Below are 12,316 nucleotides of genomic sequence, written 5' to 3' on the forward strand. Positions count from 1 at the left end.
ACCACATCTCTTTTTAGAGATAAGCTACCATCGCCCGAGCTATATTATTTCAATTATGTTTGTAAGCATAGGTCAGTATTTTTCTATGAATGAAATGAAGTGTTTTTCTATTGCATATCAGTGTTTATGATTATATATGTAAGTTGTTTCATTCCTTTTTAAGTTCGTATCAGTGGTATCAGAGTGGTCTGCTCTTTCTCTGTTTCTCTTTGCATGTCCCCAAAAAGATCAGGGTATAAGGAGTTAGGGCTTGATCTGGTTGAACCATTGCAATATCAACCTCGCAAAACCCGACAAGCTCACATGGCAGGAGAAAAGAAATATGAGGGGGCAGGCGATCCTTTCAGAATTTTGTTCGAGGAAGCCATTGAGCAACAGAGGGACACGATGATGGGTAACTTTTCCTAGATCCTTCGACAACTACCCATAAGCGATCCATCTTCATCCAGTAGCCACTCTACAAGTGCCACTCCTTTTAAGGTACACGTTAACTTCAATATTCCCATATTCAAAGGCCTGATTGATGTGGACACCATAGATAAATGGTTAAATCTGTTGGAAGGATATTTTTCATTTCATGACTTTTCCAATCGGGAAAAGATTACTTTTTCATTTCTCAAAGATGCCCCACACGTCAAGGACTTGTGGGAAACCTACTGTGAACAAAAGGACGAGAGTGAATCCTCGTTGTTTTCAGTGGTACCCACTTTGAATTCTTTTTGAGAAACCATCAAGGAATAATATTACCATGTCGGGAGCTATGAACACAAATACATAAAGTGGACCATGCTATGCAGGGAAGGGACCAAGATGTGTCAGAGTTCACAAATATTTTCCATACCCGTCACACGAAGCTAGGTATCAAGGAGACTGAGCAGCATTTGGTGCTCAAGTTTCGTGGCTATCTACACAAGTACATCCAAGATGAGATGGATTTCTTGGACATTTCCTCGCTCGTCACGGCGTATCGGTATGCCGTCAATATTGGGCAGAAGTTTAAAAATATGAAGCAGGACTTTGGATCTACAAATCCAAAGCATGGAAAAGGCGCCCCCAAACCACAGAACAAAGGACCAAGCCAAGGTGGGGCTACCTTGGATAGCTCACCGAAGCCATAAGAAAGGAACAACACCACGAAGAGGAAGAAGGGCATGGGAAAATGGTGTGAGTTTCATAAGAGCTCCACTCACAATACATGTGAGTGTTGGGTCAAGCAGTCATTGGTGGCTGAACTAAAGGCTTTCGAATCAGACGAATGTTTTGACTCTGAATCTGAACCTGATAATGGAACTGATAAAGGGAAGAAGATCATTGATGCGAAGCCCATTACCACCATGGCAACCACAGACATCCATAAGATTGAGCCTGAAGATTCAGAGGAGGGGGGACACCTCTTCCACTCACAAATGTGGGTGAAGGGATCTCCGCTATAGTTTATTGTCGACAGCGGGAGCTAAAATAACCTCATTTCAGCAGAGGTTGTGAAGCTTTTGGGCCTAAATACTATAGCACATCCACAGTCGTACACCATCAGGTGGCTTCACCAAGGATGAGATCTTCACGTTAGCCAATAGTGACACCTTCCCTACAACATCAAGCCCTTCACGGATGAGGTACTATGGGACGTTGCTCCTCTTGAAGTTTGTGATGTATTTTTAGAACAACCATACTTGTGGAAGTGACATGCTCTATATAAATCTAAACCTTGCTCTTTGATTATTACTTTGGCTAATAAGTTGTACAGGATACAGAGGTAGCCCCACCTACTTCCATCTCTTTGATCACTACAAAGCAAAGCCATAAGATCATTTCCCAGACCAGGAAATTTGTTTTCCTTATGATTTTCCCCTAGGACAATAAGAAAGTTGTGGCCATAGCTTCCAGGCAGGGTTCCTCTAAACAGCAACAATAGATGGACAAGGTCGTGGAGGAATACATGGATATTTTCGCCTCACCCATACGGGTACCTTTGGACTGTCAGGTCAAGCACTCCATTGATTTGACTCCGGGCACGTCGCTGCCCAATGGATTGATCTATCGACGCTCTGTTATGGAGAATGATGAGATCAAGAGGTAGATTCAGGAACTATTGTAGAAAGGGCACGTTAGGCTAAGCACATCACCTTATGGGAGCCTGATTGTATTGGTACAAAAGAAGGATGGGACCTGGAGGCTCTGTATTTACTATCGGGCATTGAACAAGATCACTATCTAGAATAGGTACCCAATCCCTCCGATTGATTACCTTCTGGACTAGCTCAAAGGGGCCAGATATTTTAGCAAGATTGACTTGAGGTCAGACTATCACCAAGTGTCTATCAAACCCTCCGATGTGTGAAAGATTGCCTTCAAATCCAAGGAGGGCCTTTTCGAATGGTTGGGAATCCCGTTCGGATTGACGAATTCCCCTGCAACCTTCATGAGACTGATGGATGACATCTTGCGGCACTTCACCAACAACACTTCACCAATGCATTCGGGGTGGTGTATTTAGATGACATCTTGATCTTCAGCTAGAATTGGGAAGAGCACCTCCACCATATTCAATTGGTCTTTCAAACCCTGTGACAGCACAAGCTGTGTGCTAACTTGGAGAAATGCACCTTTGGCCTAACCCAGGTTCAATATCTGGGATACATCATTGATGAGCAGGGTGGACCGATCCAAGATACAAGCCATTCTGGATTGGCCAACCCCAACCACTCTAACAGAGCCTCGCAGCTCTTTGGGTATTTCCAATTTCTACGTAGGTTCGTGTTCGAGTTCTCTCATATCACTTAGTCTTTAAGTCAAGTCACCAAGGTCAGAGTGAAAGAAAAAAAAAAATGGTCGGTACCCCAACAAAAAGTGTTCTCCAATTTCAAGAATCTCCTTTGTTCTGCAACAGTGATCACATTACCAGACCTGCAACAACCATTTGAGATTGAGACAGATGCCTTCGACTATGTTATTGGGGCGGTTCTTACTCAGCATGGCCATCCAATGACATATGACAGCGAGACACTTTCAGACACAGACTGAAAGTACCCCACTTACGACAAATAAATGTATTCCATTGTGCAGGCCTGCCATCAATGGAAGCATTACTGATCCAAACTTAAATAGGAATGCAACAAATTACAGATATGACCATAAATACAGAGATGCAATAGAAATAACATTTCATTTCATTGATGTAAAGTACTGAAATATGATTACAAACAGAAATGAAAATAAACTATCTCGGGCGATAGTAACTTATCTCTAAGAAGAGATGTGGCGGCCACATGCCTCTGAACTCTCTTACAATCAGGCTCGAAGGCATATTTATTCTTTAGAAACAATGGAAAACCCTAAACATCCAAAGACCTAACCCTAGGAGATGAAGTGCCAAACTATAGGCCTTGTTTGGGTAAATTGGTACATCAACTTCTCAGGGTCATAACTTTGGCATACGATCTCCGTTTGACACGCACAATACCTCGTTAGAAAGATCTATCTGAGGGCTACAATGTTTGAGTGAGAAATGTTAGTCCATGGACCCATATTGCTCCTAGGTTTCCCAAAAAACATCGTTTAGGGCCTCAAAATGGCTCTGGAAGTTCAGGACCCGAAAAACTGCCAAAAATAGTAAATTGTGCTACAAATAAGGAAATTGAAAAACTAAAAGAATCAATGGTGGGGGTCAAAGTGGAATAGATGGGTAGCCACCAATATCCACCTGGATCATTCCTTCCCCCTTAGGAAGCAATGGTCCCCATTGCGTTGAGTTCCTCCATGAGATGAGGAAACTTATGCTGAACTTGGTCCCTAGTGAGCCACTTGCCCTGGTGAAGGAGTTGGCATGCTTTGACAACTCGATATAGTTAGATCCTTTGCTGTCAAGTGTTCTTAATCTGTGTGTCCATGATCCGATCAGTTGTGGCATGTTCCATGCAATCTGGATTTAACTCGGTAGGTGTGAGTTGTTCTACAATGTCTGATGTGTCTAGCAATGGTGGGAAGTATGGTCAAAGGAAGTCCACATTGAACACTGGGTGCAAGCCAAGGAATGGGGGAATGTTGAGCTCAAATGCATTGTCTCCCACAACCTTGGTAATGGTGTAAGGACCATATCGAAGTGGTCTGAGTTTCCGATAGGCTCCGGTAAGGTGCTCCTTTTGCAAATGCAACCAGAATTTGTCACCCACTTGAAACTTTTGTGGCACCCGATGTTGATCATGTCACTGCTTGTACTTGGCATTTGATTTCTCAAGAATGTCATGTACCTACAGGCAGATATGTTGGATGTGCTCAATGAATTTGTTTGCCTTATCAGTTTCGGACTGGACATGAATTGAATCTGCCTAAGTAGTTGCAAATGGCATGGCCACATCAATGGGACATAGTGGTTGGAATCCCAAGCCCACCTAAAAGGGGTTGTGGCCAATCAAGCTATGGAGAGCCCGGTTATAGTTGTGTTGGACATAGGGGAGGTTCTCATCCCATGTGCGTGGGTGATTTGAGTTGTACATGTGTAGAATGTGTACGATCATCTTGTTGACGACCTCTGTCTAGCCATCAGTTTGGGGATGGAAAGTTGTGGACTTAGTGAGCTTGGTGTCCAGCATCGACCAGAGACTGGACCAAAATGCACTGAGGAACCTGCTATCCTGATCTAAGATGATAGACTATGGGATCCCAAAGTGTACCCACACTCATTCAAAGAAGAGTTTAGCAGTGGCTTCTGCTATGATATTTTTCTTGCAGGCCGCCATAATGGCCATCTTCAAGAATTCGTTGACAACCACAACAACACAGTCATTGCCATGCTTAGCAGAAGGAAGGCCCGACATGTAATTCGTGGAGATGGATTCCCAAGGTCAACTAGGGGTAGGAAACAGAGTATAGAGGCCTTGCATCTTAATGGTTGGTGTGGAAATGGCACAGGCAGTGCACGATATGATGTACTTCTCGACATCCTGTCGAAGATTCAGCCAATAGAAATACTTCTGTAGTACTGCCACCATTTTCTCGACTCCAAAATGCCCAGCAGCCTAACTGTAGTGCACTTCCCAAATCATCTTGGCACACTCACTTGAAGGAAAACAAAGGTGACCCAGGTGGCATAACAGGGCATCCTAGAGGTGAAAATTTGGAACATGTTGACCCTCTAAGAGTGTTTGGTATGTGTAGCTGAATTCTGGGTCGCTTTAGTAGAGAAGTGGCCAATCAGAAGTCTCGTGCCCATAAGAGTTGAGCACGGTGGTTAACGCCATGATCGGTGGTCGGCTGAGGCAATCTGCAACATTATTGGTGCTACCCTTCTTATACTTGATATTCAAATGGAACTGTTGCAGGTACGTGGACCACTTCTAATGGCGATCATTCTGCAACTTCCCTTGCATCTGTATGAACAGTAGGGGTGGTGGCTTGTGTGGATGACTGTTTCCTTCCCCAAAATGTAATGCTTCCATTGTTGGCAGGCCTACACAATGGAATACATCTCTTTGCCATAAGTGGGATACTTATGGATTGTGTCTGAAAGTGTCTACTATGATATGCCACTGGATGCTCATGTTGAGTAAGGACTGCCCGAATAGCATAGTCAGAGGCATCTGTCTCGATCTCAAATGGTTGTTACAAGTTTGGTAATGCGAGCACTCGTGCCGAGCAGAGGTGATGTTTTAACTCTGTGAATGCCTTCTATTGAGACTCAAACCAAGATAATTTTTCTTTCACTCCTCCCTTGGTGACTTGACTCCAGGGCCAAGTGATATGAGAGAATCCCAACACGAACCTACGGTAGAAATTGGCAAGACCCAGAAAGTTGCGGAGCTCTGTTAGAGTGGTTGGAGCTGGCCAATCCCAAATGACTTGGATCTTGGCTAGATCCACATGCACCCCCTGTTCATCAATAATGTATCCCATATACTAAACTCGGGTCATGCCAAAAGTGCATTTCTCCAAATTAGCACATATCTTATGTTGCCGTTGTGTTTGGAGAACCTGTCAGATGTGATGGAGGTCCTCTTCCCAACTTTGGCTGAAGATCAGGATGTCATCCAAGTATACCACTACAAATGAGTTGGTGAATGGCCATAAGATGTCATCCATCAGCCTCATGAAGGTTACAGGAGCATTCGTCAACCCGAAAGGCATAACCAACCATTCTAAAAGGCCCTCCTTGGCTTTTAATGCAGTCTTCCACACATCGTAGGGTTTGATTGGTACCTGGTGATATCTTGACTTCAAGTCGATCTTGCTGAAATATTTCCCCCCTTTAGTTGGTCTAGAAGGTCATCAATTTGTGGGATCGAGTACCTATTCCAAACAGTGATCTTGTTCAACGCCCGATAGTTAATACAGAGTCTCCAAGTCCTATCCTTATTCTATACCAACACGATCGAGCTCCCACAGGGTAATGAAGTCGGTCGGATGTGACATTTCTGCAGTAGTTCTTGAATCTGCCTCTTGATTTCGTCGTTCTCCTGAATGGAGTGTTGATAGATTGGTCCATTGGGTAGTGGTGCACCTGGGGTCAGATCGATGGAGTGCTTGACCTGACAGTGCAGAGGCACCCCTGTGAGGGAGGTGGAGATGTCCTCGTACTCCTCCACGACCTTTTCCATCTATTATTTTCATGTAGAGGGGCCCTGTCTGGAGGTCATGGCCACCGTATTCTTCTTTCCTTGAGGAATTATCATCAGGAAAACAAATTTCCCAGTTTTGGAAATGAGCTTACTGCATTGTTTTGCAGTAACAAAAGAGATGGAGGCAGGCGGTGCTACCTCCAGTATCCTGTACAACTTATTTCCCAAAGTAAAAATAAGAACACGAGGCCTTGACTCATACACAGCATGTCGCTTCCACAAGTATGGTTGGCCTAATAATACATCACAAACATCAAGGGGAGCAACGTGACATAATACCTCATCCGTGAAGGGCTTGATGTAATATGGAAGGTGACACTGCTAGCTCACACAAACATCCCATCCTTGGTGAAGCCACTCGATGGTGTATGGTTGTGGATGTGTTGTGGTCGGTAAGCTTAGTCGCTTCAAGACCTCTACCTAAATGAGGTTTTTTTGTCTCCCACTATCGACAATGAACTGTAGCGAGGAACCCTTTACCCACATCTTGGAGTCGAAGAGGAGCTCCTCCTCCTCTGGATCTTCAGGTTCCTCCTTCTATATCTTCATGGTGACAACGATGTCATTGGGATTCGCATCAATAATTTGCTTCCCTATGGCATTCCCCTTGTCGAGTTCTTACTCAGAGTCAGAACATGCATCTGATTTAGAAGAATTTAGCTTAGCCACCAGTGACTACTTGGCCCGACACTCACTTGTGTTGTGAGTGGAGCTCTTATGGAACTCACACCACTTTCCTGTGTCCTTCTTCAGCTTCGCGGTGCTGTTATTTGCTTACGGCTTTGGTGGGCTGTCTTGGGCCAACTCGCCTTGGCTTTGTCCTTTGTTCATAATTTCGAGGGCACCTCTCCCTTGCTTTGGATTTGCAGATCTAAAGTCTTACTTCTTCTATTTAAACTTCTGCTCGATCTTGATAGTGTATCGGTACGCCGTGCTGAGTGAGGAGATGCCGAGTAACTCCATCTTGTCTTAGATGTACCTGTGTAGGCATTCATTGTATTTGAGTACCAAATGCTGCTCTGAATCCTTGATACCTAACTTTGTGCAAAGGGTATGAAAAATATTGGTAAACTCTGGCACGTCTTGGACCCTTTCCTGCCGCAACATGGTCCACTTTATGTATTGATCCTCATAGATTTCGACAGGGTAGTACTACTCCTTGATGACATCCTGGAACGAATTCCAAGTGGGTGCGGCTGAAAACAGTGAGGCTATACTTTCATCCTTCTGCTCGCAGTAGGTTTCCCACCAGTCCTTGACATCGGGGGTGGCTTTGAGAAGAACGAAAGTAATCTTTTCCCGGTCAAAAAAATCATGAACAAACAAATACCCTTCTAGCAGATTTAACCATTTATCTATAGTGTCTGCGTCTATCTGACCCTCTAATAAGGGAATGTCAAAGTTAACTTGTACCTTAAAGGGTGTGGCGCTTCCAAAGTAGCTGTTGGAAGTAGATGTGTCGCCCCTGGGTAGCCGCTGAAGGATCTGGACAAAATTGTCCATCATTGCATTCCTTTGTCGCTCGAGAGCCTCTTTGAGAAAGATTTTGATAGGATCTCCTGCCCCCTCATCTTTCTTTTCATCCGCCATGGGAGACCGTCGGGATTTGCGAGGCTGGTCTTGCAATGGTTCGACCAGTTCAAGCCCTAATTCCTTATATCCTGACCTTTTTAGGGACATGCAAAGAAAAACAAAGAAAGAGCAAACCCCTCTCATACCACTGATCCAGATTTAAATAGGAACACAAAAAATTACAGATATGACCATAAATACAAAGATGCAATAGAAATAACACTTCATTTCATTGATGTAAAGTACTGAAATATGATTACAAATAGAAATGGAAATAAACTAGCTCGGGCAATAGTAGCTTATCTTTGAGAAGAGATGTGGCGCCTACATGCCTCTGAACTCTCTTACAATGAGGCTCGAAGGCCTATTTATTGTTGAGAAACAATGGAAAACTGTCAACATCCAAAAACCTAACCCTAGGAGATGAAGCATCAAACTATGGGCCCCGTTTGGGTAAATTGGTACATCAACTTCCCGGGGTCATAACTTTGGCATACGATCTCCATTTGACGCGCATAATACCTCATTAAAAAGATCTATCTGAGGGAAACAACTTTTGAGTGAAAAACGTTGATCCATGGACCCAAGTTTCTCCCCGTTTTCCAAAAACAAAACGTCGTTTAGGGCCTCAAAATAGCTTTGGAAGTTCAGGACTCGAAAATCTGCCAAAAATTGTAAATTGTGCTACAAATAAGGAAACTAAAAAACTGAAAGAAATAATGGTGGGGGTCCAAGTGGAATAGGAGGGTGACCACCAATATCCACTTGGATCAATTACATTCTGGGGAAGTAAACGGTCATCCACACAGACCATCGACGTCTACAGTTCATAAGGGCACAAGGGAAGTTGCAGAACGATCGCCATGAGAAATGGTCCACCTATCTGCAACAGTTCCATTTGAAAATTAAGTATAAGAAGGTAAGAAGCAATAACGTCGATGAATGACTTAGTCGACCACCGGTTATGGCGCTGATCAATATGCTCAACTCCTGCAGGCACGAAACATCAGGGTGGCCACATCTTTACAAGAGCGATCCACAATTCGGCATCATATACTAGACACTCCTGGAAGGGAAGAAAGTTCCAAATTTTCACCTTCAGGATGCAATTTTATGTCACCTAGGACACATTTGTGTTCCTTCAAGTGAGCGTACCAAGATGATTGGAAGGTGCACTACAGTCGGGTTGTTGGACATTTTAGAGTAGAGAAAATAGTGGCGGTATTGCAGACGTATTTTTATTGGTCGGAACTTCGTCAGGACGTTGGTAAGTACATTAGATCCTACACCACCTGCTCCATTGCCAAACCAACCATCAAGATGAAAGAACTATATACTCCTCTACCTACTCCTAGATGGCCTTGGGAATCTGTCTCCATGGATTACATGTCGGGCCTTCCTTCTACTAAGCACGACAAAGATTGCATTTTCGTGGTCGTCGAGATATTCTATAAGATGGCCATCATGGCGGCCTGCAAGAAGAGTATCACAGTAGAGGCCATTGCTAAGCTTTTCTTTGAACGAGTGTGGGTACACTTTAGGATCCCACAGTTCATTGTCTCAGATCGGGACAGCAGATTCCTAAGTGCATTTTGGTCAAGTCTCTAGTCGATGTTGGATACAAAACTTACTAAGTCCATGGCTTTCCATCCCCAAACTGATGGCCAAACAGAGGTTGTCAACAAGATGATCGTACACATTTTGCGCATGTACAACACAAATCATTCATGTACGTGGGATGAAAGTCTCCCCTATGTCCAACACAACTACAACAAAGCTCTCCACATCTCAACAAGCCACAACCCCTTTCAGGTAGGGTTGGAATTTCAACCATTATGCCCAATTGATGTGGCCATACCATTTGCAGCCACTTAGGTAGATTCCTCTCACGTTCAGTCTGAATATGAAAGAGCTAAAAACTTCATTGAGCACATTCAAAACATCCGCCAACAGGTCCATGATATATTGGATAGAGCCAATGCTAAGTACAAGTAGCACCATGATCAACATCGAGTGTCGCACAAGTTCCAGGTGGGCAACAAGTTTGGTTGCATTTGCAGAAGAAGAACATTGCTACACCCCACCGCAAGCTTTGCCCGCTCTAATATGGGCCATACACCATCATTAATGTAGTCGATGACAATGCCTTCAAGATTAGCATCCCAACATTCCTTGATTTTCACCCAGTGTTCAATGTAGATCACCTTCGGTCATACTTTCCACCATTTTTGGACACATCTGACATTACATAACATCTCACACCAAAAGAGATCAACCTTGACTACATAGAAGAAGCCACAACTGATTAAATCATGGGCACACAAATCAATAACACTTGGCAACATAGGATATAGTTATATCGAGTTGTCAAAGAAGGCCAACTCCTTCACTAGGGAAAGTGGTTCACCAAGGACCAGGTTCAACAGAAATTTCCTCACCTCATGGAGGCTCTACACGCAATGGGGACCATTGCTTCCTACGGGGGAGGAATTATCCAAGTGGATATTGGTGGCCACCTTCCTATTCCACCTAGACCCCCTAGTATGTTTCATATGTTTCCTTTTTCATTTAAGCATTTACTATTGTTAGTCGTTTTTTGGGTTTTAAACTTCCAGAGAAATTTTGACCCCCTAAACAATGTTTTTTTGGGGTCTGCAGTAGGCACAAAGCCATTAGAAGGGGTGTGTGTTGAAACCTATAGTGCTTGGCGAGACCTTTCCAACAAGGTATCGTACGCGCCAAACGGAGATAATATGACCAAGTTACGAACTCAGGAAGTTGGCTTCCCAACTATCCCCAATGGGGCCCACAAACTCTTGGTGCTACATCTCCTGGGGTTAGTGTTTTGGTTGTTTAGGGTTTTCTCATGTTTTCCAATAATAAATAAGCCTTTGAGCCTCATTGTAACACAATTTAGAGGCATGTAGCCACCACATCTCTTCTCAGAGATAAGCTACCATCACTCGAGCTATCTTATTTCCATTATGTTTGTAAGCATAGTTTAGTGTTTTTCTATTAATGAAATTAAGTGTTTTTCTGCTGCATCTTTGTGTTTATGATTTTATCTGTAACTTGTTGTGTTCCTATTTAAGTTTGATCTGTGGTATCATAGTAGTCTTCTCTTTCTCTGTTTTGCTTTGCATGTCCCCAACAAGATCAGGGTATAAGGAGTTAGGGCTTGATCTGGTTGAACCATTGCAAGATAAACCTCGAAAAACCCAACGACCTCCCATGGCAGAAGAAAAGAAAGACGAGGGGGTAGGAGATCCTTTCAAAATGTTGCTCGAGGAAGACCTCGAGTGACAGAGGGACGCGATGATGGATAACTTTGCCCAGATCCTTCAACAACTACCCACAAGTGATGCATCTTCATCCAACGGCCACTCTGCAGGCACCACTCATTTTAAGGTACAAGTTAACTTCGATATTCCCATATTCGAAGGCTTAATAGATGTATGTGCCATAAATAAACGTTCAGATTTGTTGGAAGGATATTTTTTAGTTCATGACTTTTCTAATTAGGAAAAGAATACTTTTTGCACTTCTCAAAGCTGCCCCACACGTCAAGGACGGGTGGGAAACCTACTATGAAAAAAAGGACGAGAGTGAACCCTCGCCATTTTCAGCCCCACCCACTTGGAATTATTTCCAAGATGCCATCAAGGAACAATATTACCATGTCGGGAGCTACGAAGACAAATACATAAAGTGGACCACACTATGGTAGGGAAGGGACCAAGATGTGCAAGAGTTCACATATATTTTACATACCCTTCGCACGAAGATGGGTATCAAAGATACTAAGTGGCATTTGGTGCTCAAGTATCGTGGCTGTATACACAAGTACATCCAAGGTGAGATGGAGTTTCTGGACATTTCCTTGCTCAGCACGGCATATCGGTACACTGTCAAGATTGAGCAGAAGTTTAAACAGAAGAAGCAGGATTGTGGATCTGCAAATCCAAAGCAAGGAAATGGTGCCCCCAAACCACAGAACAAAGTACCAAGCTAAGGCGGGGCTAGCCAAGATAGCCCATTGAAGCTGCAAGCAAAGAAAAACACCACGAAGACGAAGAAGGACACAGGAAAATGGTGTGAGTTCCATAAGAGCTACACTCACAATACAAGTGAGT

This window comes from Pinus tabuliformis, chromosome 7 (assembly GCF_031772625.1).
Source record: "Pinus tabuliformis cultivar Carrire ecotype Pingquan chromosome 7, CPIR1, whole genome shotgun sequence".
Lineage (NCBI taxonomy): Eukaryota > Viridiplantae > Streptophyta > Pinopsida > Pinales > Pinaceae > Pinus > Pinus tabuliformis.